We start from the raw sequence: 21451 nt of genomic DNA, 5'->3' as shown, positions 1-21451 counted from the left end.
GATATAAGCATTTTTTCTGTCCTGTTTTGAGGGAATTTAGGGGCCCATGATGTGTGGAAGTTACCTTTTTTTTCCTATTTATTTTCAGATTTAATTTTAAATTGGATGTCTGAAGTCAAAGGCACTTGGAATTGCTCTCTCAATTTAATAGCAACTTTATTCAGTAATTCTTCTAACCAGCATGCTTTGTTTAGATCTTGGTAAAACTTGGCCTTACTTGCCTTTTTGAGGTATAGTGCAATATAGAAATAACAAAACTGGCTTTAAACATGCTATACTTTAAACAGTTTAGTATTGGAAAAAAATTCTGTGCAGACTGTCATATTTTAGAGGTTTAAAAGAAAAACTGGTCCACTGTTACCACCTTCTTGTGGAAATATGATGGTTTTTAGCTTGGGAGATCTAACAACATAAAAATATGCGTTTACTATTTTTATCTTGTATTCAAAACAAAAACTGGTGTGCATTCTCTACAAGTATGCTATTTAGCACAAACATAAATGAGTTGGACAGAGGTGAAAGCCTGACTATGAAAAGAAGGCTCTTCGCACTTCATGCGGGTTTCCCTTTGGTGCCAGATAAGGAGGAGAGAGGGATGAATAATCACCAAAAAGAACATGAGAGAGAATCAGCTGATAGAGGTTCAGCTGTTCCTGTCAGGTATGGGCAGGGGCTGGTATTTGGTCCTGTTGGGTTTAAAGGCAGTACACGAAGAAGGAAAAGAAGCTTTCTGTTACTCTAAAAGATACATTATGTGAAGGAAAGTAAAAAAAAAAAAAAAAACAAACAAGAAAAAACAAAACTCAGGGTGGGATGCAAATTTGCAATGTAGATGTTTAGCAATACTTTTCATGACTTAATACAGAAAAAAAACTATCACTTAAACATGTTTTGATATGACTGTTTATCTGGAAAATATTTTAATGCTCTTAAAGGATAATTTACCTGTCAATTTTGCTGCACTTTGGTGTGTTAATTAGTGGCTGTAAGGAAAATAGTGAAGTGCAGAAGCAGGGGGAGGGGGAATTAGGAAGTGGTATGTAAGCTCCAGAAGCATAGAAATAGGTTATTGCTGAAAAATGTTAATACTTCAGATTAGCATATCTTTTACATGTTTGATTCAGTTTCTCAGAGAACCAAATGCAGTCGGTTTCTCTTGAGACTGAGTCAGAGTGTATTTTTTCCATGTGGATAGCTGATCAAGGTGGTGCTACCTAAGAAAGTTGCCTTAGTTCGGATGAAGTTAGAACTTTTCACAGCAATGGGGGTTTGATTTTTTTTTTTTTTCAAATAAATCACTGCTATATGCTATAAGCTTTGCATGTCTCATGCAAAGCTGTCTTGAATGTTTTAATAGCGTTTTAGTGTTCCAGTTGCACGAGAACTTTTCCTGCCAGTCAAAAATGTTGTGAGTGAAGTGCTGGTTGCTCTTCCAGGAGACTGAAGAGTAACCAAGCTCAGATGAATTCCTCTTGTATTACACTAGTGATTCAGGTACTTGGAAGATTTTCTTCTTGAATTAATATCTCAGTTTGTCACTCTGCCTGTGGGCAGAGATTGTTTTGTAGGAAGAGCTAGGAAATGTGGGATTTCTTTAATTTCTTGCTTCCTTCTCTGGTGTCTGAGCTTAAGAAAAAAGGCTGCATAAAAGGATTTTATTTTTTAATGAGGTTTGGAAGCTTCTTCCTCCTTCAGACTTTCTGATTTTTCTTGTTTTTCAGAGCATGGTGGGGCACCTACAAGAGTTCCATCAGGAGTTCAGGAGAGCTTGGATTTATTTTCACTTCTGTGTGCCCACCAATGTTGCATCCTTGTGTCCTCCTCCTGCTCTATAAATAACAAACTGCTGACCTCATTCTAAAGCCCCTACTTCTTTTTTTCATTACAAGATATGAAGATTAATTACTGTATTTTTCTTTAATATAATTTTTTCATATGCAAATTTAAATATTCAAGTTTATGCTTTGATTCATTTTGCTGTTTAAAAAGTCACGACTCTTTGTTTTCAGAAAAGAAAATCAAGAACTCACTTTCATTTAACATGCATGTTTTTGTTAAAGAATTGTTAAGAAAAACACAAAACTAGCCCTTGGAAGAGGTTTGAGCCTTCAGTGACTTAAAGAATCCTGCTGGCTCTGAGTAAGGTTTTCTTCTGCTGCTATCTGAATCTCTTGCAGTATGGTTTCTTTCTGCAGCCTAGAAATTGCTGATACTGGAAATGTTGCTGACTTTTGCTTTCTGGGACTGAGCTTTGGTTTTATGACCTAGCTGTAACCAATCTGATGTGGGCTAAAGAATGCCAAATTTTTTTTTTTTAATATATCCTAGCACATCTTCTTTCTAGTACAGCTGGAAAATTCCCTTGTAAATAATGAAATTTATCTTGTATAACAACTCTCAAAATATTTTAAAATAAAAAATCATATATGTAAATTATATAAATCATGTCTCCTACCTGAGATTGTGATCATTTCTCAAAACATGCCACTAGATTTAAAATACCTTGATCTGTAGATGTTTTTATTTTAGCTCCTTTTCCTGAGTCATCAGTGATCCAAAATGAAGTTCTGCTTTCTTTCAGGTTGGGCTTCACAAAGCATCTATTCCACTCTTCATTCCCTTCTGTTCCCTCAGTCCTTCTCTTAATAATAAATATTATCAAATGATTCAATAGTGTTGTCATATGATTTACCTCACCTACACTGCCCAATATGTCAAATATATATTATTTCAAACTTGGACAGATACAGTGGCTTTTTCTTTTGACTTGGCATCTGGACATATTATTGAGTGGTTTTAGGGAAGATTTATTTTTTTTAATGAATTTAGACTTAAAAAAATACGAATGGATATACCCATTCTTCACCTGTACACCCAGTACTCAACTACTTGCTTTCATTGTTTTCCTGGTCTGTTTCTCTCTTGGTCTAAGTGTCTTCTCAAAGAAACGTTTTTTTTTTCCCCATTTGAAAAAAAGTCAAAATAAGAGTCTCCAAATTCTTCTCTTGTCTCTGTAGGTTTATGTGATACCTCCATATATCAACATAAGACACCTGCCAGCTCACTCTGGCAAGCTCACTTCTGTTTTTCTTATTTCAGCAGACTGGGCACCATTCTGTAGCCTTTGGTCTTACGCTCTTCATATCTTTGATAAAAGATATGGTACCTTTTAGTCTTCTAATTGAAGTGCATGTAAGAGTTGCTCCTAAGAATCCCTAGGATAATATTCCTGCTTGTCCAGCCAGGATGCTCTCCAGGTATGCCTTCTGTAACTTTTCATTTCCTTCTGTAGACACACCATTTCCAAAATACTTAAAATGGTTGATGCAGCTTTTAAAATATAATTCTGAATATCTTTATATGCCTCTTCATTTGTGTCTTCATACTTAATTTAACTATAAATAATTTGTTTCTGTTTCTCTTCTGTCACCTCTTTGTAACCGCTGCAGACAAGAAAAGGAACAATGCTAGATTAATTAATTTCCTAAAGCTTTTTCTTTTCTTGGACGCTGCTTGATATTGATGTACTCCTTGGCAGTATTACTATTTTCCTTTTCAAGTCGGTATTTCATGCACCAAGAAACCCACCACACAATCCCCTGCTATTTGACTAGAAAATAAAATGCACTGCTTCCAGGACAGAAATGGATGAATAAATCTTTTTCCAGGGAGAAATGGATAAGTAAATAATTTCCCAAGATAAAGCTGAAGGATCCATGGCATGTACTCTGCCTTACATCTGCTTCGTGTGTTTGTCTCCTCAGCAACCTTCCTTTACAAATGGCATTGAAGAAGTAAAGTACTTGGTATGCTCATAAAATAATAGCTTAGCAAGTGAAAACCAAATTTCTGTGTTTGAACACAGACTTGACTTCTCATCCTTAACTCTTTTGACATGAGCACATCCATCTCCCTCACCTGGGCTTTTAAGAAACTAAAATCCTTTCCATGCGTTTGTGATGGAAACCAACTGACCTTGCTAAGAGTTCCTCAACTTCTAGACACAGTATCCTCAATTTGCCTTCTGTTGTCATCAGAGAGTATCTTCTTTCTGTTTCTGATGTAGCTTTTGCAAACCTGGTGTATTTTTTGCCTCATCACTGAATTTTGCATGAATAGAATTTGGGGCCATTTTTTCAGCTGTACTCAAAGTTGGAAAGAACAGCTACACTTACTGAGGAAGTTCAACTAACCCATGGCTGTGTAAATAATGTGTATTTTGTATGGTCTGTGTGCATGCTGTTCCTTCATTACCCGTGGCATGGTGTTGGTAAGTGTCTGATAATTTGTCTTCCTTACACTCTGCTTGGGAGCTCTCTCCTCTCTAGAACAACTAATGTTTAGGCAGTTTAGCTGAAATGCATCCCTTTGTTGGCATAAAGACATCACCGGTAAGATTAGAGTAGCACAGTGAAACAAAACCGAGATATTTAGACTATTGAGGTTATAATCTGTTCCTTGTGTTCATGGTAACAAGTCAGTGGCAGAGGGGAACATGAGGGCTAAGGTTTAGGGCACCTGTACTTATAAACACACAAAGATATGAAAACACTTCAGCATCATTTATGGAAAATGGAAAGTGCTGTTATTTCGTCTGGTTCGTCTCTAATTGTTTTAGCCTTTGGTGTGAATATCCATGCTTCTGAATCAGCAGGAGCAGAGCTGGATCCAGACTGGCTGAGATCCTTTTAGGGGAAATAATACATAAAAGGTGTGTATATTTTTAAATTAAAGACAAGTGAATATAGACAAAAAAGCTCATTCAGCCAAAATATGCTAAACACACAGCAGAGAAGTCTCAAGAAACAAAACAGTTCTGTTCTGTTACCAGTGCTTGAAGACATGGGTAAATATTTTAAAGGAGGGATATGCCTATCAGAAGCATTTTGAGAAATAAATGTTTATGTCAGGGAAGAAAAACAAGAATTTGCTTCTTTTTGTGGGTTGGCATTTTGATTTAGTGTGGAGTTGAGTGTTCAAAATCATGGTTCTTTAGAATTTCCTCTAAGACTTATATGGCTGATCTTTAGCTTCCACTGTGAAAGCATTTCTTCTTGTGTGTTCCAGCTCTTAAAAACAAGTTAGTTTCACTTTTAATGAAATTTCACGGTAGTTTTCATTGTTGCTGTGAATCAAAGAAAAAGTTTACCTTTCACATACAGTAAAGAATTTCTTTTTTCATTTGGTAGGCATGTCCTGTAGCTGTCCTAAGTGAATGTATATTTGAAGTAAATTAAGAATTGAATAGATAGCACTGAAAACTCCACTCCCCTCATCTCTGAACCCAAGACATATTCCTATTAAAAAGCATGGGAAAAAAGCCTCAGTTCTTTCTCCCTCTGCAATTATAATCAGCTTTAGGGTCTCTTGAGTTTATGCAGGTGGTATAAATGAAGCCACACTGTAATTTTCATTCTCCTATTTCATCAGCAGTATGATCAGAGAGAGCATTTTTCAATAGGACAAAGGAAATATCCTATTGTTTTCATTGTACAAATCAGAGGACAGGCCAATGTGCAGCCCATGGGAGAAATAAGTAACACCTTTCAGAAGTGGTTAAAGTTTAATTTGTTGTTGCGGTCCAATTGTAAGTGCACTAAAAAGCATAGATTTTGTGGTTTAGTTTTTTCAAGCCCATAAATTCCAGGTGTAGAGCAAACGTTTGTAATAAAACAAAAACTTTTAATACCAAATTTACTTGGAAAAATGTGAATATTTTACTGCACTCAGGCTATTTTTCTTTTAATATATTCAGCTATTTGCATGCATGGATTTAATATAAAAACGTGGGGTGAATTCCATGTTCTGTTGCGGGTGCTGTTCTCAACTCTTTTCTCTAATTCCAACGTTTGTAAGCTAAGTACAGGCAGCCTCCTTAGCAACACCACCAGCAGTTCTGCACAAAATGTGATTATCCTGCACCCATAAAGGAAGCAGGGAGTGTCAAACTGTTGCTGCGCTGAGCAAGAGGCATTACGGGCTCTGAGTGATTTGTTTGTTCTTGCATTAGGGTGAGTGCACACCCACCTAAAGTGGTGATGGTGTGAATCTCCATCTGTACCACTGGATGAAGTGGCATCATTTTAACACTTTTAGTTGACTTTGTCTGCTGCCTGATCACTGCACCAACGTCCAAGTATCTCCAACATACTTCAGCGTGCCCTTTCTCTGTCAAGACCATCTGCATGAACATTTCAGTCTATGCAGACAAATGCCAAAAGTGCTAGAGCATTCTACTTAGTCATACAAGACTCTTCAAGGAATTTTAAATTGCTGTTGTACAAACTGATGTCACTTTTCTCAGTGTCAGCAGGTTTGACAGGGCTTGCTCACTGGTAACACTTTCTGAAAGTTTTAAAGAGTGAAGATCTTAGTAGAGACAGCCCAACTTTTTTTTTTTAATTATTTTTATTTTGTGTAGCTTGTGTGCCTAACAGACTGGGGTGAAAGAGAAGAATTTCTGCATGCTACTAATGTATTTTACCATTGTCTGGGTGCTGTGTTCAAATAGTTGTTTTCAGAGAATGTAAAAAAACCCCAAAACAACCAACCTGAGCAACATTAGTTTTTTTCGGTACAGTATGAATGATACTAACTATTTTTTAATGTATTAGGTTGTCTTACTTGTATGAGCGTCAGTTTCTCCAGGCATTCCCTGTTTGTGCTCTCCTATATTTTATAGGAAAATTGCAGCTGGTGAAACAATTGCCTTGCATTTATGAATGGGTCTGAAACGGGCAACTTTAAATATGGTAGCCATGTTCTAATGTTGTTACTCCAAGGGGCTCAGCATGTACCAAAATACCCTTTCAAGTAAGGGCTGGTGTTGCTCTGCTTGCATGGCAGAGAATGAGTGGCATAGAACAGTTTCTTGGATGGATTAGAATTATTTTACTTTCTTTATCTAACTGTTGCTACCCATGTCTTGAGACAGGGAAGGATGGACTTTCTACTTGTGTAGAATTGGAGAGAACACTCAATGTTTCCAGTGTGAAGAAGGAATCCAGCAGTCTGCCAAGTTAGCTCTCTTTTTTTAGAGACTGGCCTCAGATTCCTTTGAAGCTCTGGTAACATTTGCTTTCATTGAAGCACCTGATTTTGCCCTCTCAGCTTTGGAGGTTCTCCTGCTGCTGCTTAAGTTCTTGATCAAGCTTGCCTGGAGATTTTTCAATCTGATGGAATAGGTCTTTTTTAATAACTTATTGCTGGTTTTTTTTCTTGCTGTCCTTTTGGCCATGGGTTGAATCTTAAATTCTACTCTGTCCCCATGTGGAAGAGTGGCAGTTGATGCTTGTATTTAATAGAACTCATTCAAACTTATTCTGCATTAGGACTCTGAAGAAATTAAAAAAAAAATTCTGGTCTTATCCTAAAAACCGAAATAATTCAATTGAGTATTTATTCAAGCTGAGGCACAATGAGAGTAAACACTATAAAATCTGAATTTCTCATACATTAATTGGGAAAAAGAAACAGCTTCTAAAGTCTTTAAATTAAAGGTTTCCATAGTTAGATAAGAAGTAGAAAGAAATCAATCTGCTAGATTAGATGATGATGGGCTCTAGGTGCTGGCCTTCTGTCACACTTAGTGTCATAGCAAACAATATTGTTTAACAACTTTGTTCAATAGGTCACATACTGCAAAGTGGCAAAAAAAAAATTGTTGCTGGTAATAACCTGACCCCACTGGAGAGGGGAAGCAGAGGTGGGAAACCCACCACGTCTGTTCTGAAAGGACCTGGGGTATTCCCTGCATGATGATGTTTTATTTAAGTCAGAAGATGATATAAAAAAGCTTTTCCAGTATTGACAAGTACAAAATGGTATGGTGTGAGATGCTTGGGGAAAATACCTGGTCCCACAATTCTGTAGCAGAATTGCTGAATTTCCCAAAGCAAAGATTAGGAAGAGGTGCATGGCATTCCATTAGCCTGGAGCAGTGCTGTGGAAAGAGGTGGTTTTGTACTGATCCTGATAGCTCTTCCCAATCCACAGGTCATGGCAATTAATTTTCCTCCTTCTAAAAGTTAAAACCTAATTTGGCCTGACACCAGTCACTGAACAGTCAATTTAAAAAATTGCTTTGCTAAGCATTTCTTCATATAGAGTGCCACATAAAGGGGCATCTTCACAGATGTGCTGTCTGAATGAGACTGGGACAACTCTGACTTTTATGGGCATTTTGGAGTACTCAGCACCACAGCTGAACAGATTCAAGGACAATGACCTTTCTAGTCCATATTTGGACTTAAATACATGTGTCCAACATTGAAATAAAATTTTGGATGGTAAGAATATTAGAAACATCTTTAAAGTCTGGAAGGGACCCTCTCTCATGGAGTCCTACCCAAAACTGTGCTTTCCCATACTTGCATTCCTAAGGTGCCCCAAATTTTTTGTATATTTGGCTGGTAACTTGGATAAGGCACTGATATCATTGAAAAAAATTCCATCCAAAGAAGTGAGTAGGCAGACTGTCCCTCAGAACCCAAATTTAAATCAATTTGACCCTTTGAGTAAACCACACTTAATATGTTAACCAATAAATGACAGTACCAATACTGCTAAAAAAAAGCCATCTCAAACACAGCATGTCTAGAACTACAAATTACTTTCTACAGACCCTTGGCTTCTGCTCATGCACTCCATTTCTTCCAAGAGAGAAACCAGGACCTTGGTGAAATCTGTTGTGCTTATACCATTGTTTCCACAGGAATTCACTTCATATGGTTGACACAAGTGACAAAAATGCCTGCCAATCTTAATTTACTAGTTTTAAATTATACCCTGTGTGTTGAAGAAAATACCACAAAGAGGAGTCATGTTGGTGGGCAGATAGCTGGTGAATAGGAATCCTGATACAAACAGAGTTTGGGTTTGGATATTTTCTTGCTGTCATTAGGATATCAATCAATCTGTACTACATCCTTGTGCTTTTGCCTGAGAAATGCACACCAAAAAGCGAACAAAATACTCCTCTGTATTAAAGTGTTAGTCAGCACATACCTCTGAAAAAGGCTGCCATAGAGAGTCATATTGGTTGTATTTTAATAGTTCATGCATTGTAAACGCTGAAATTGGATATGTCACTGAAAGCTGCTCCTTGGCAGTTTCAGCTTGCATGATCTGCATTTACTCAGCAGATCACAACAGGTCCTGCTGATCTTCCCCTGACACCACTTGAACAAGATCTTTCTAATGGATACTTTTTTAATTTTCCCCCTTATTTTACTTACTATTCCCCCCCTGCCCCGTATTAGGTATTAACATGTTTTCCTTGGAAACTGGAGCATGCATTTCATCTCCTGCTATTTCCTTCTTCAGCAAATTTATTTTAGTGCCACAGCAAGGGAATGCTATATTGTGCTGCTTGGTGCTGTGCTATTCAAATGGGTGATATGCTTGAAGTTGCCATATTGTCCATTGGCAAAAAGGAAAAAAAAAAAAGAGTAAAAAGCCTTATTTTTTTGAAAGAATTTAGCCCTGAAGGCACTCTGTATCCTGTAGCTGCCCTGGTCAATCAAGGGGAGCTTAGCCGCAAGATATAATCTTTAAATTCAGATGGCAGCAGGTTTCTGATTTTTCCAGCTGGCAGAATCTGGGGTATAGCTCAGGCAGACCATGCTGAGCTGCTCTTTGCTTGGCTCTAACACACATTGTTCAGCTCAGCCTCTTCCAAGCAGCTGGAAGTGTTGTCCTGTGAGGATGACGTGAAAAGTGTGTGTGGGGGATGCTGTCTGTGTCAAAGTATGGACTCCTGAGGTGTATGCTTGTGTTTCAAATTTGCATTCAAATCAGCCAGTCACACCTAAAAAGATACACTCATGAAGCAGTTTGGCCTGAGAGAGATTTTTTTGTAACATAGCATGTGGTAAGAACAGATTAGCATTAGGAAAATGACATCACAGCTAATTTATGGGGTCAAAAAAAGAAGAGAACTGTGTGAGGAATCTTCTTGCTATAGGTTTACTCAAAAATGTTGAGCACAGTGAAAGCTGCTGGAGGCTTTAGGTTTCATCATCAGGCCTCTAATGCCAGCAGTCCTTCTGTGATATGCAGAGCAGGAGTAAAAAAAGCCACAATAGAGGCTTAGTTTTTTTCCTGTGCACCTAACTATGAACATCATAAGTTTGTTTTACTATTATTTCAGACTATATTGCAGTCTATTTAACTTAATTATTAGAATCAGTGAAATTATATTGGAAGAGCTCTCTGAGAACAACTAGCAATTTGAGGTCAGAACCCAAGAAGAATGGCAACTGATGAGTTCATGTCTGATTTGGATAAAGATTTCTGAAGTAGGATCTCCCCAGTAGGATCACAGCTTTGGTTTTTGGGTGTAGCTTTTAGGGGAATTGACTAATATTTGAAAAGGGAACTCCTACTGTGGTTATGGTTGTTCTTTAAACAGTGTTCATTATGAAGTGTTCCTCATTTACAGGGGCTTGTCTAACTTTAGTTTTTAGGATATGTAATTGTACTGCCTGAAACATTGTTCTTGCCAGTTAGATCAGTACCCTCTCTAAAAGAAAGGGCTGAATTTTGAAACTGGCTAGATAATTGAAGATTATGCCACCTCTATGTTCTTGTGCTTTGTAGACTGACCTTGCTCTCAAGCATAGGAGTTTTATTCCAACAATGTCACATTTGATATGAAAGAAGATATGGGATGTTGAGTTCTGAGCTGGTAGCACCACAGACTTTTCAATAGGCATTGGCAATGATTTTGTGATAGTCTTCGACAGCAATAGGGGATTTATATCTCACTTCTAATAGTGAAATGTATATTACATATGAAATGTTTTGCTCAGCAACATTCCTTTTGAACACTGAGTTCTTCAGTTTAGGTTATTCCCAGGCTATGTTTGGACACACAGAACTTGGAAGAGTGTCATGATTTGGTACTATGCATATTGCTGCTATGACAGTGGAGATGTCACACAGCTGTGTTCTCAAAAGCCAGATCTTTGCTCCTGGTTAAATATTCAAAGATGTTGCAACAGTTCAGTTCATGAAGCCATAAAGATAATTATGCTGAAGAATGTTCATAACTAACACTTAAAAAGAGATCCAGTATCTTGGGCTGTTTAAATAAATCACTAGGGGAAAGAAAATGCCACACTGGAAACTTCTTTAACCTTCTCACATTTTTAGTGCAAGTACAATCCTACAAAGCTGCTTGATTTGGAAACAAATTTACAGAAGTAATTGGCATATATGTGCATATAAGTAGGAATAAATGCATTTAACTGGCCATCTTCCAGCCTATATTTAGCAGTGGATCAAGTGCAGAATGCTCTTCCATATCCTTTATTTCCTTTGAAACAGTACTTTGCATGATGAGTTCCTCTCTGTAGATTGTTCTGTTAACTTTCTTCCATCTGTATCTCCCTTTAGCCCCAGGCTGTTAAAAATGAGACAGTTTTTGAATGAATAATGCTTATGTGATGACTTTTTTATATGATTAAAGAAAGTGTGGGATGATATTTTGGTACCTTTTTTTTTTCTCTACTTCACTAATGATGATATATAGACTGTAAGATTTTCTAAGGAAGAAGGAATAATACTCTTCCTGTTTGATCCTGTTCCTTGGTAGGAATCAGGTCCTGTTTTGCCTTTGTTCATTCTGGCTCAAGCTTTCTCTAAAGATAACTGATACCTGCCTTAAGATTGATTCAATTGGAAGGAAATATAATCTGTATTTGTGCAAAATTAAAAGTATCCTCTAACTTGAACTTGTGGAAAGAAATACCGTAAATATAATTGACACAAAAATCTTAAATTTTAAGATATTAATCTCCTTTAATTCAGTATCAGGTTACGATTAATAGCAGTGGTATTTTGCTGCTGAACTCAAACTATTAATACTGTATTTCAGTAATACAGGCTGCATAGATCTCTGCTGACGGGGTTTGTGACTGTGAACATAAATTAGCATTTTTTCAAAACTACCTGTAGCTCATATTATGTTTGGCCTTTCAGTTATCCAAGCAACTAACAATGTGAAAGTTAGTTGTTTAATGGGGCAGGCTTTCAAGGGTTTTATTAATTATTCAAAGGATAATAGAGGCAAGAGTCAGAAAATGTAATGTTAAACAATGGCTCTACTTCATATCCCTGACACCCTGTGGAGCTATTTTTAATGATTCTCTTTGTTTCACCCTTATCTGTCTAAAAGAAAAGTAAACAAAACCCATGAACTACCCTCCAAAAAACGCTTTCAATTGACTCTAATGGAGCTATTGGCATTAGTAAATCTAACTGTGATTTAAAGAATTAGCAGTCTGTCCTCTCAGTTTGTGTGCTGCTCAATTAAAAGTTGAGAAATGGATAGGCATACAGGCAGCCAAAGCTTTAGGTTACTGAACGAGATATTTTAAAGCAGATGGAAGATTTAGGGAATTTAAACTTTAAAAAAAAAAAAAGACAAGCCAACACAAAACACAAACTACAAGTTTTTTTCTGTTGCACTTGGAGAACACCTGGGGTGTTCTGTCACTGGGAAATTAATCCTCTTTGTTTGTCTAATGGAAGTCCTTATGTACTTTAGCTGTTCAAGGGAGTACGGAGCAGAACTTAAGGTATTAGTTAAGGTTTAATAAAATAAATACTAAATGGGGAAAGCAAGCAATTGCTTCAAAACCTTTCAGGTGTTGTGATGAAGTCTTATTATCTATTTCCCCCTTGTTCAGAGTACTGGATTTGACTTAACGAAGTCCTCCAGCGTTTTGGTGCCATGTTGGCTGACAAAGCACTTGGGTGATACAGAACAGATGGAGCTCGGCGTGATCTTCAGCAAACCAAACCAGGTAATTTCATTAGTCCACCAGTAACACATCGCATTGGTCTGAAGTTGCTAGTGGGAGCAGCTGGAGTGTGTGCATGCGTGTATGTGCAGCTGTCCATCAGGTGAGACCCTGCTGGCAGTGTGCCCAGGGGTGGCATTTGTTGCTGACCCCTGACCCTGTGTGGTGGCAGTGGAGAGGGATCTCTGGGTGCTCTGTCACTTTACCTTTTTTTGGGAGAGCAGCACAAAGTTTGTAGCCTGAGTTAGATTTTGTCTGGTGTATTTGAGAGAAACTTGAAATTAATTTAGGGAGTGAGAGGCGACGGTGGAGAGTCATTAAATTTTTAATGAGCAGAAATGATCAGCCACATCACTTTGTTCATCATATTTGTGTCTGGTCTTTTTTTTTTTTTTTTACACCTATGTTTTTCCCATTCTCTGAATAAGATTTGTAGGCATACAAAGACCTTTAGAATTATGGGTCCGATGTGAACTTATTTTCTTATAGCTGTGCTGGGTAGTTGGTAAGGTCAGAGAACAGTGAGTTATGGCAACTTCAGCCTTTTAAGGGAACTCTTTGCAGTGATCTTTAAAAACAAACCGTTTTCTCTGTGAAATGAGTAGGTCTTGGTTCAGTTGCTGGTAAAGGAATGAAAACATTGCATATCAGATAACAGTCAGGATTTTTCCACATGGTTCACAGTCTCTGTGTTAATCTCAGACATTTAAGAGATTAATAAGAGGGACTAGTTTTATTCATTTATTCATTCTCTAAAGACATTTCATTCACAGTAGATGCAGGTACACTGACAAGAGGCTTTGGTGATACGTCAGCACAGTTCAGATGTGATCTGCTATATGTACTGGACTACTTACACTGGAAAACTCTCAGGGAAAAGCTTGCACCTATATATTTCTCCTGAGACCTAGGGAATATATTTGATTTTTTAGAAGAACTGAAGTTTTTAACTCTTTTGCTAACATATTGTGGTGAGAATTCGGTGTGAATCCTGGGGGGGAGGTTAATTATTGCAAACCAAAGTAACAAGTGATACTAGTTACACAGGGGACTGAAGGATAGCAGTAATAAAAAATTACATTGATGCATCAATAATAAAGTGAGTTGTTCTTGCCATGCTCATTGACTTTAGTTACAACCTTGTAGAAGAGATTTGTTCATACACTGTGATTAAAAACCTCCCAAGTTTTGATTTTATGCTGTTATGCTGTTTGTTTTATGTTGGGTGTTATGCACTTGCACCTGAAATGTTTGCTTAGATATAGCACAGAAGTGTAATGCCCTTTATCTCTAGTAGCTTTGTGTTTTAAAACCAGCTATGGAATGTCTATCTTTGTACAAGTTTGTATATAGTCATATTTGTCTCCTGCTATGTCCCAGTTGATGCTGTTGGACCTTTTTCCAGCACACCAAGCAAGCTATTAAAAAGCACTTCAGTTTATAAACATCCTGGTAAGTATGTTTCTGATTTCCTACATCTGTGAAATACAATAGACTAAGACTTTCTGGTTTAAAAACACAGTGTAGGATTATTTGGAAATGAAAGTCACAATTGAAACTGTGTTCTCAATGTCTTTTAATCTGTACTGAATAGTCTGGAGGTTTTTTTTTACAACTCCCAACTTTCATCTAGCACTTAAATACTGAGCCCATTCTGGGCTTCTCAACACATTTCCCACTGGTCCTCCAGTGCACCTGCTGTGCTGCCATCAGCCATTAATGTTCAGATGAAGCCAATAGCTTGTTAGGACGTGTCTGAGACATTCAGTAGTGCAGATGGCATGTTCTGTCTGCCTCTACCTGTAACATCTGGCAGCAGCCAGATGTGAGAAAGCCCAAATGAGAAGGAGGGAGCTAATGTTTTTAAGTTGAATTGAATAAATGATTTTTTCAGGCAAATTATTGTGGTTTGCTTGAGGTCATAAAGGAAAAAAGAAACAAGCAACAAAAACATGTGAATGGAGGGCCGAATTAGCTTGCTTAGTTGAATTAATTGAATGAATTTATATATTGTGTGGACTTCCAATTCAATTTTTGAGAAATTCTGTAAGTTGGTTTAGAGCTTAACAGATCAATGCTGTAGTACCTAGGGAGCTTTCTCCTTAACTATCCCCAAGAATCTATCAAACTACACACTAGGCAGATGGCTGGGAACAAGTTTTTCTATGCTGTTAGTAGCTTTGCTGTTGGTCTTGATGCAGTTTTAAAATGGTTTTTAATTGTGTTTGGGATTGTTCAGATCAAATTCAAATAGCATTATTTCCTTCCAAATGACCTTGGTGTTGTTATGAAGAGCCTGACAACATGATGGCTGACTTTGCCATCTCATCACATGGACAAGAATATTCAAATTTATTTCTTTCTGAATCAAATGCTTTTTTCCCCTCATACCTTATCCTTCAAAAATCCCTAGTGTGGTAAGATGCATTGTAGTGTCCTTCACAAAGTTCGTACCATGTAAAAACTAGAGCTTGGTAAATAGTAAGCATGTGCATTCAAAAACAGAATCTGTGCCACAGAGAACCAATAACCTGCATAATTCTCAATCATCTCAGTTTTGACTGGAGACGATTTTGTATTCTTGATTTTTGTCAGCTAAGAAGGTGAGAGGGTTTGGCTTCTGGGATTGGCTGAGCAATTTGTCTGTCCTTCCCCTCCATTCTCCCATTTTCCTTCAGTTCTTAAACTATCTTGGTCTTGATCCAAGACACTTGATTTTTCTCTTGCTCTCTGTGGTTTCTAACTGGGAGCAGTGGGAGAGGGCAGTGAGCTCTGAGCATAGCATTGGATGGGGTGGAACATCACTCTGGCCAACTCAACTCACCCATCCTTTCTGTGTCCTTGCTCAGCTTCTTTCTTACTCCCAGCTTACTTGTTGGGGAGAGGAGGGGGAGAGAGTGGGAAACTGAGAAAGACTTGGTGCTTCAGTGCTTCATCAAATGCCTTTTTTTTCCCCTCATCTTTGTGTCCACTTCATTTTTCATAAACAGCCACAATAATGTTGTGTTATCTGCACAGTTTTAGCCACAAACTCAAAAAAGCACCAAACTGGGTTGCTGTGAAGAAAGTTAATTCTGTTCCAGCCAGATCCAGTATGGATAGGAAACTCTGTCCAAGTTAATTAAAGATAAACAAATCTTGTATAGATTTAACAAGGCACCTTTTTCTTCCTATGTAGTCAGAACATGCTAGAAAGTGCTGAATCGTGGAGGAGAGGTGAATAGAATTACAGTGTAGTGGACACAATAAAGCTGTAAGGCCCGACTCCATCCCCCCCAGTTTTACTAAGCACAAGAGAATTTACTAGATTTGAAGGATGGATTGTGTCAGTAAACCTTAAGATTTGCTGGTCTGCCAAAGAAGGAGGAACAGAATAATACGGCTTTTCATCTGCAACCATTTTTGACCGTGCTAATGAGTGCTGAACAAGAAATGAGGAGGACTGATTCCTGATATCAAAACTAGCTCCTGGGTAAGGATTTCATCCTGTTACTTGCAAAGTCTCTTGGCTTTCAGAATAAATAACAGACATTTTTAGATATAATTTGTTTTTTCAGAATCTGTACAGTAGAATCTTGACAACACTAACATAAAATGTGACAGCATTAATCAACCTTAAATTTTGAACAGCTATTAGTAGAGAGGCATATTTTGTGTTAGCATTTTTATTATGAAGTTAAGACACAGATTTCTTGAAAGTCCCAATGTCCACTTTTTTGCAGTTAAGCTTCTAAGACTGGTTTTGAGGCTGTAAAGTCATCAGGTAGTTCTTCAGCCCTGTGGTATGAAAATAGAGTTTTAATTAATGCTTCAGCAGTAAAAATGCATCAATATTCTGTGTCTTTTGCATCCTTAAAACAGTTGTCTTCACTCTCATTTGAGTTGTGATTTTCTGCCTTTTACACATCCTGTTTTCTCCAGAGTAAGAACCAGACTACTTCAGAAACAATGGCAGTCTATCACCAAAAGCAAAACATGCAGATAATTTGTGTTTGTGAACTGCTGACCTGTTTTCAGGCCTTGCTTTTTCTCTCATTGAAAAGCTCCAAAAATGCCTGTTGTAACCTTACAGCTGCTAAAAATGGGAACAGGAAAATACATAAAGCAGATCACCAGGCCTGCTCCTTGGTAATACAGCTGAGCAGATTCTGCTGTTGTCAGTTAAGTAGATACTAGTGCTACTACACTTACAAACCTGATGTTTTTAATCAAAGTCAGGTGTTTGCCATTTCTCTGAGTGGAGAAATTTGACAGCCTCAGTTAAAAGTGATGGAAACAATAAGACAACAAGCAGGTTGTTGGAAAGGAGAAACGAAGAAAAAAACACCCAAAGAAATGGTCACAGTGGCAAATTTGGGTGGGTTTTTTTTGTTTGCTTCTTTTTCATAAACTATAAACTTGCTCAGGCTTGCACGGTGTAGCAATCAAGAAGTGATCCCATCTGTGTAACAAATACTTTCCTTGTCTTAAGCATTCTCACAGTGACCAGGATAGGGGTTAGGAGGAAAAACGGGCATACCTCCCACGTTCGGGGGGGACAACTAAAAATCTGCAGGCTGGTTACTGTTCTCTTTTATATTGGATTTAAAATCAGAAATTTCCTCATATAGTTCCTTTTTTTTTTTCTCTCTGTGAACTGTAGTGATTTTTTAAAATGAGAAACAAATATAATTTGATTGCACAGAAAAATAAAATATGTGCCAAATGATTGATCACTTTTGGCCTTGGAATCCTCAGGAAACTATTTTGCAGTGCATTTTAGGAGCAGTTTTGAAGATATAAATAGATCATCACGATCTGTGGCAATTAGCAGATGAGAAGAAATAACAACCAGCTCTATATACTAGTTATGTTGTAAAGCTGGATTTTAGAACCAAAGGGAGCACAGAATTTCCCCTTGCAGCTCATGATTCAGTCCTTCTGTGTTGGAGTGCAGCAGCAGAGAAGCTGATTTGCGGGGCACAATTTCATGACATGTTGTAGTTTAACCCCAACAATAACTCAGTCCCATTACTGCTGGCTCACTCTCTTTGAGGAGGAAAGAGTAAAAGGGAGAAAACTGGTGGCTTGAGATGAAAGTAACTTAACAGGTAAACCAAAATCTGTGCATACAAGGAAAGCAAAACGAGGAATGAATTCATTCCTTCCCAGGGTGTCTTGGTTTGGGAAGATAGGTATCTGCCAGGTAAAAGCTGGAGTTTCCTTTGAAATGGAGAGTTCCCCCCCCCGATTTTTTTTTTCAGTTATAAATTTACAATCAGAGGCTCTCAAACAAAGATTTGGGAAATAGGAATAGCAGTTCTTTACTAGTATGTATTACAAAGCGAACAAACAAAACCACCAAACAACTACAGCATTAATAACAAATGAAAACAGTACCAAGAACCTTGAGGGCTTTGTTTCACAAAACCCAGGGCAGTTTGGTTTCGGTGCCCCTGCAGGATCCTCAGAGCACCAAGCTGAAACACTGGAAAGTCCCGGGCTGGTAGCTGGGATGGCAGGGTGTCCCGGCAGCAAAGAGAGTGCAGGGTCACACTGTAGCAAGAGGAGCAGCGCCGAAGAAGCCGAAGGCGAGGCAGGGCTGGCCCAGCTCCCACGGGTGGCAGAGAAAGCTCAGGAGTCAGGCCAAACTGGTGATAGTAGATTTCCCAGGACTGGATCCCTTTGGCCACAGTGAAACTCCTCTAGCCAGCAACAGGCCAGCTGTTCTCTCTCCCCGAACGCCGAAAAAAGTATAGCCTGCAGCTGCCTCAAGCTCTGTCCTTTACCTGCGTTATCTCCTTGTTCTAACTTTGTCCACCTCTTTGTTTCGGTTAAGTACTCTCAAGTATCCAACGCTTGGTCTCCTTGGTAAATTATGGGGAAAAAAATTCTTTAGAGAAAGAAGGAAAAAACCTAACCCCCAACACAGGGCCAGGCAAGGGCCTGGCCATCCTGGGAAAGCAGGGCTTCGTTACATGTAATAGTGACCTGGTTTTCTAGTCTATCCATCTGGATGATCATATGGAACATTCCTTTGCTCAGCTGGGATCAGATGTCACCTACATACTCCTTGAACACCTCTAGCTTACTCACTGGTGAGATAAGGAGAGGAAAAGGCCTTGAATCTGTGTGTATATATATATATATATGTATATATACCTGTGTTTCTGATAGGGCTCTGATTATTGGTTTATGCTTGACCTTGTTGGGGTTACAGTGCTACCTGCCCAAGTGAAGATCCAGGGACATTTGTTTACATGTTCTTTAAAGGACTGCTCTCAATGAAAGGAGTTTGGGAGTTATGTGCACCAGATCCATGCAAGCTTTTCCTCAGGCCGAGAGTAGCAAGAATAACACCAACTTCCTATTCCTGGAGATGAGCTTGATTGCTTTTTTTTAGCAGGATCTTTCAGTTTCAGACCCAAAGAGCAGCTTCTGTGCGTGAAATCTTGATTATTGAGCAACTTTAGCTGATTCTGCCCTGTTTTCTCTACACTCTGCCTCACCTGGACATTCATGACTCGGTGGGAGCAGCACATTTCTGTGCATGTCTGTCTCTTGCTTAAAAAGCTTGATTGTATTATAGCTTTCTAAAATGGTTTTAGTCTAGGAAAGATGTTTTCATCAAATGTTTATGTGCCAGAACAGAAGTCAGCTTTGTATAAATACACAGCTCATATTCATGCATAGGAGGTAAATATATTTTGTATGGGACCTTTCGTAAATGTCTGTCCTGGAGATAATTTTAGTAGCATGTGGTAAGGTTGGCAGTTTCATATGTTGTAATGTAATGTGCCCTTTGACAGGTTTGCAAAAAGAAATGTCATGAGCTCTGAACTGAAGAGTTAGTCATGTGTCACTTAGTTTTGCCATTTTAAGGGCAGATGTCCAGGGGAAAATGGACCCTGCTTAAGGAGCTTCTGGTAGAATGTGGTGAAATTCAACACTCTTCCAGACAGAGGATTCATCCTTGGCAGCAGAGCCAGAGCACACTGGGAATTCCAGACTCAGGTCTATGCTTCTGCCTAAAGGCTTTTTGAGTGGAAGGCTGGGGTGTACAGGAGTCCTCATCACGCTTCTCTTGAGGCATGGTGGGTTTCAGCATGTGGTTGGTGAAGGATGTGTGTCAGCTCTGGCATCAGGGAACTGTCCTGCCATTTCCTATGTGAACATCACTGACTTTGTCTCACTGCCTTAATTTTTTCATAACAATCGAATTTCCTAAACAGGGTTGTGCTCTTAAGAGGCATAAGCCAGCACATTATTTTATCCCAAATTCATCATTCTAATGTGATTGTGCAGGAAAAAGAATTTCAAGCATTGAACTTGCTGTTGCTTTCTTCTTTCCTTCAGTATTGAAATTTTTAATTAGCATGTTCAAGATGCTAAAGAGAGTGTGAGCATGTTAACAACTCTCCAAATGTCAAAATGATTTTGCAGTTGTCATTGGTTGTTCACATGAGGGAAGATGCTTTTTACTATTTGGTAAGTTTCTTACTGTCACAAAAGAGAGCAGGGAAATATTGAAGGGCATCATTCAATTCTGCAAACCAGCAGGGGTTGATGCTAAAGGCCATAACTGTCTATAACTGTTAAAAGCATCAGTTCATGACAATTGGTGCAAATATTGCTTCCTCTGGTCAAGTTTATCTAAAAAAATCTTGTGTATTTGAAGAAGATAAAATAAGCTTTAGAAGAAAACTTTCAATAGTGTTACCAGTCTTCAGAAAGAGAATGTAGAAAATCACATAAATATTTTTCCATTAGGAGTATGTATAATCCTTATTATATTCATGGACTTCCTTTTGAGCAAGAAAAACATTCAGGTTGATCTCAAGGTAGTTCACTTGCTTGACTGAAATCTTATTAAGTTCTAAGATGTGTCTTGGTCCAAAAAAACATAATTAAGAAAAACTAAATCAAAATAGTTTTCTTCATAGAGGTGAACTGCTTTGAAAATATGTTACATAATGGTTAAATAATTATCTGAAAAGACTATAGAGATCTATCTCTCCAAAATGAAAGAAGAGATCTGGTATATTTTTAGGATACAATCTTCTGATCATTAGAGTATTCTTAGACATTAGTCATGAGCAAAAATGTTTTGAATGTAATTGCAACAGCATGAATGCTGATGAAAGATTAAGGTACTGTTGTGTAGCCAGAAGAATTAATGATTCATGTATTAACACTGATTTCTTTGCAAGTCTGGAGGATGAATACATGTAGTAGATAAAACAAAAGCTCAGTTGGGTGGAGCATGGTGTTAATAAGGTAGAGGTGGTGGGTTTGATCCCCATATGGGCCATTCACTTGAGCTGACACGATGACTCTTGTGGGTCCCTTTCAACTCAGAATATTCTGTGATTCTCTTTGCATGCTGGCAATCACAGTCAGTTCCCTTAGGAGATGCCAATGTTTGTTTGAACTCTGATGTAACTACATCATCCTGTAATTTTTAGTGTGATATTATTCGTAGTAGCCTAACAAAGTATATTTGTGTTAAATGAGCCTGTTTAATCTATCTGCAAAAGACAGTTAACAGGTAGCTTACCTTTAAAAAAACAACAACAACAAAAAAAATTAACTATTAAGTTACTACCCAAATGGTACCAAAAATCCTATTACCTTTGGAGAAAGTGTAGATGAGTAAGGCAGAGTAG

The 21451-nt window shown here is 38.1% G+C and overlaps 1 long non-coding RNA gene across 4 annotated transcripts in view; it reads left to right on the top strand.

Annotated features, from left to right (window-relative positions):
• Window positions 1–21451, top strand: part of LOC136290725 (uncharacterized) — a 68088-nt gene that overhangs the window by 20920 nt on the left and 25717 nt on the right. For 3 of the 4 annotated variants that reach the window (XR_010721340.1, XR_010721341.1, XR_010721342.1), the window contains exon 2: window positions 12693–12809. This is a non-coding gene — a long non-coding RNA (uncharacterized lncRNA). Of the gene's footprint in view, window positions 1–12692; window positions 12810–14186; window positions 14259–21451 lie in introns of all 4 variants that reach the window. The other variant, XR_010721339.1, reaches the window with a different exon arrangement.

Source organism: Chamaea fasciata, unplaced genomic scaffold (genome assembly GCF_029207755.1).
Source record: "Chamaea fasciata isolate MVZ Bird 193981 ecotype frontalis unplaced genomic scaffold, bChaFas1.0.hap1 SCAF_6, whole genome shotgun sequence".
Classification (NCBI taxonomy): domain Eukaryota; kingdom Metazoa; phylum Chordata; class Aves; order Passeriformes; family Sylviidae; genus Chamaea; species Chamaea fasciata.
Note: the sequence above shows the minus strand (reverse complement) of the source record. Positions and strands in the feature narration are given on the sequence as shown.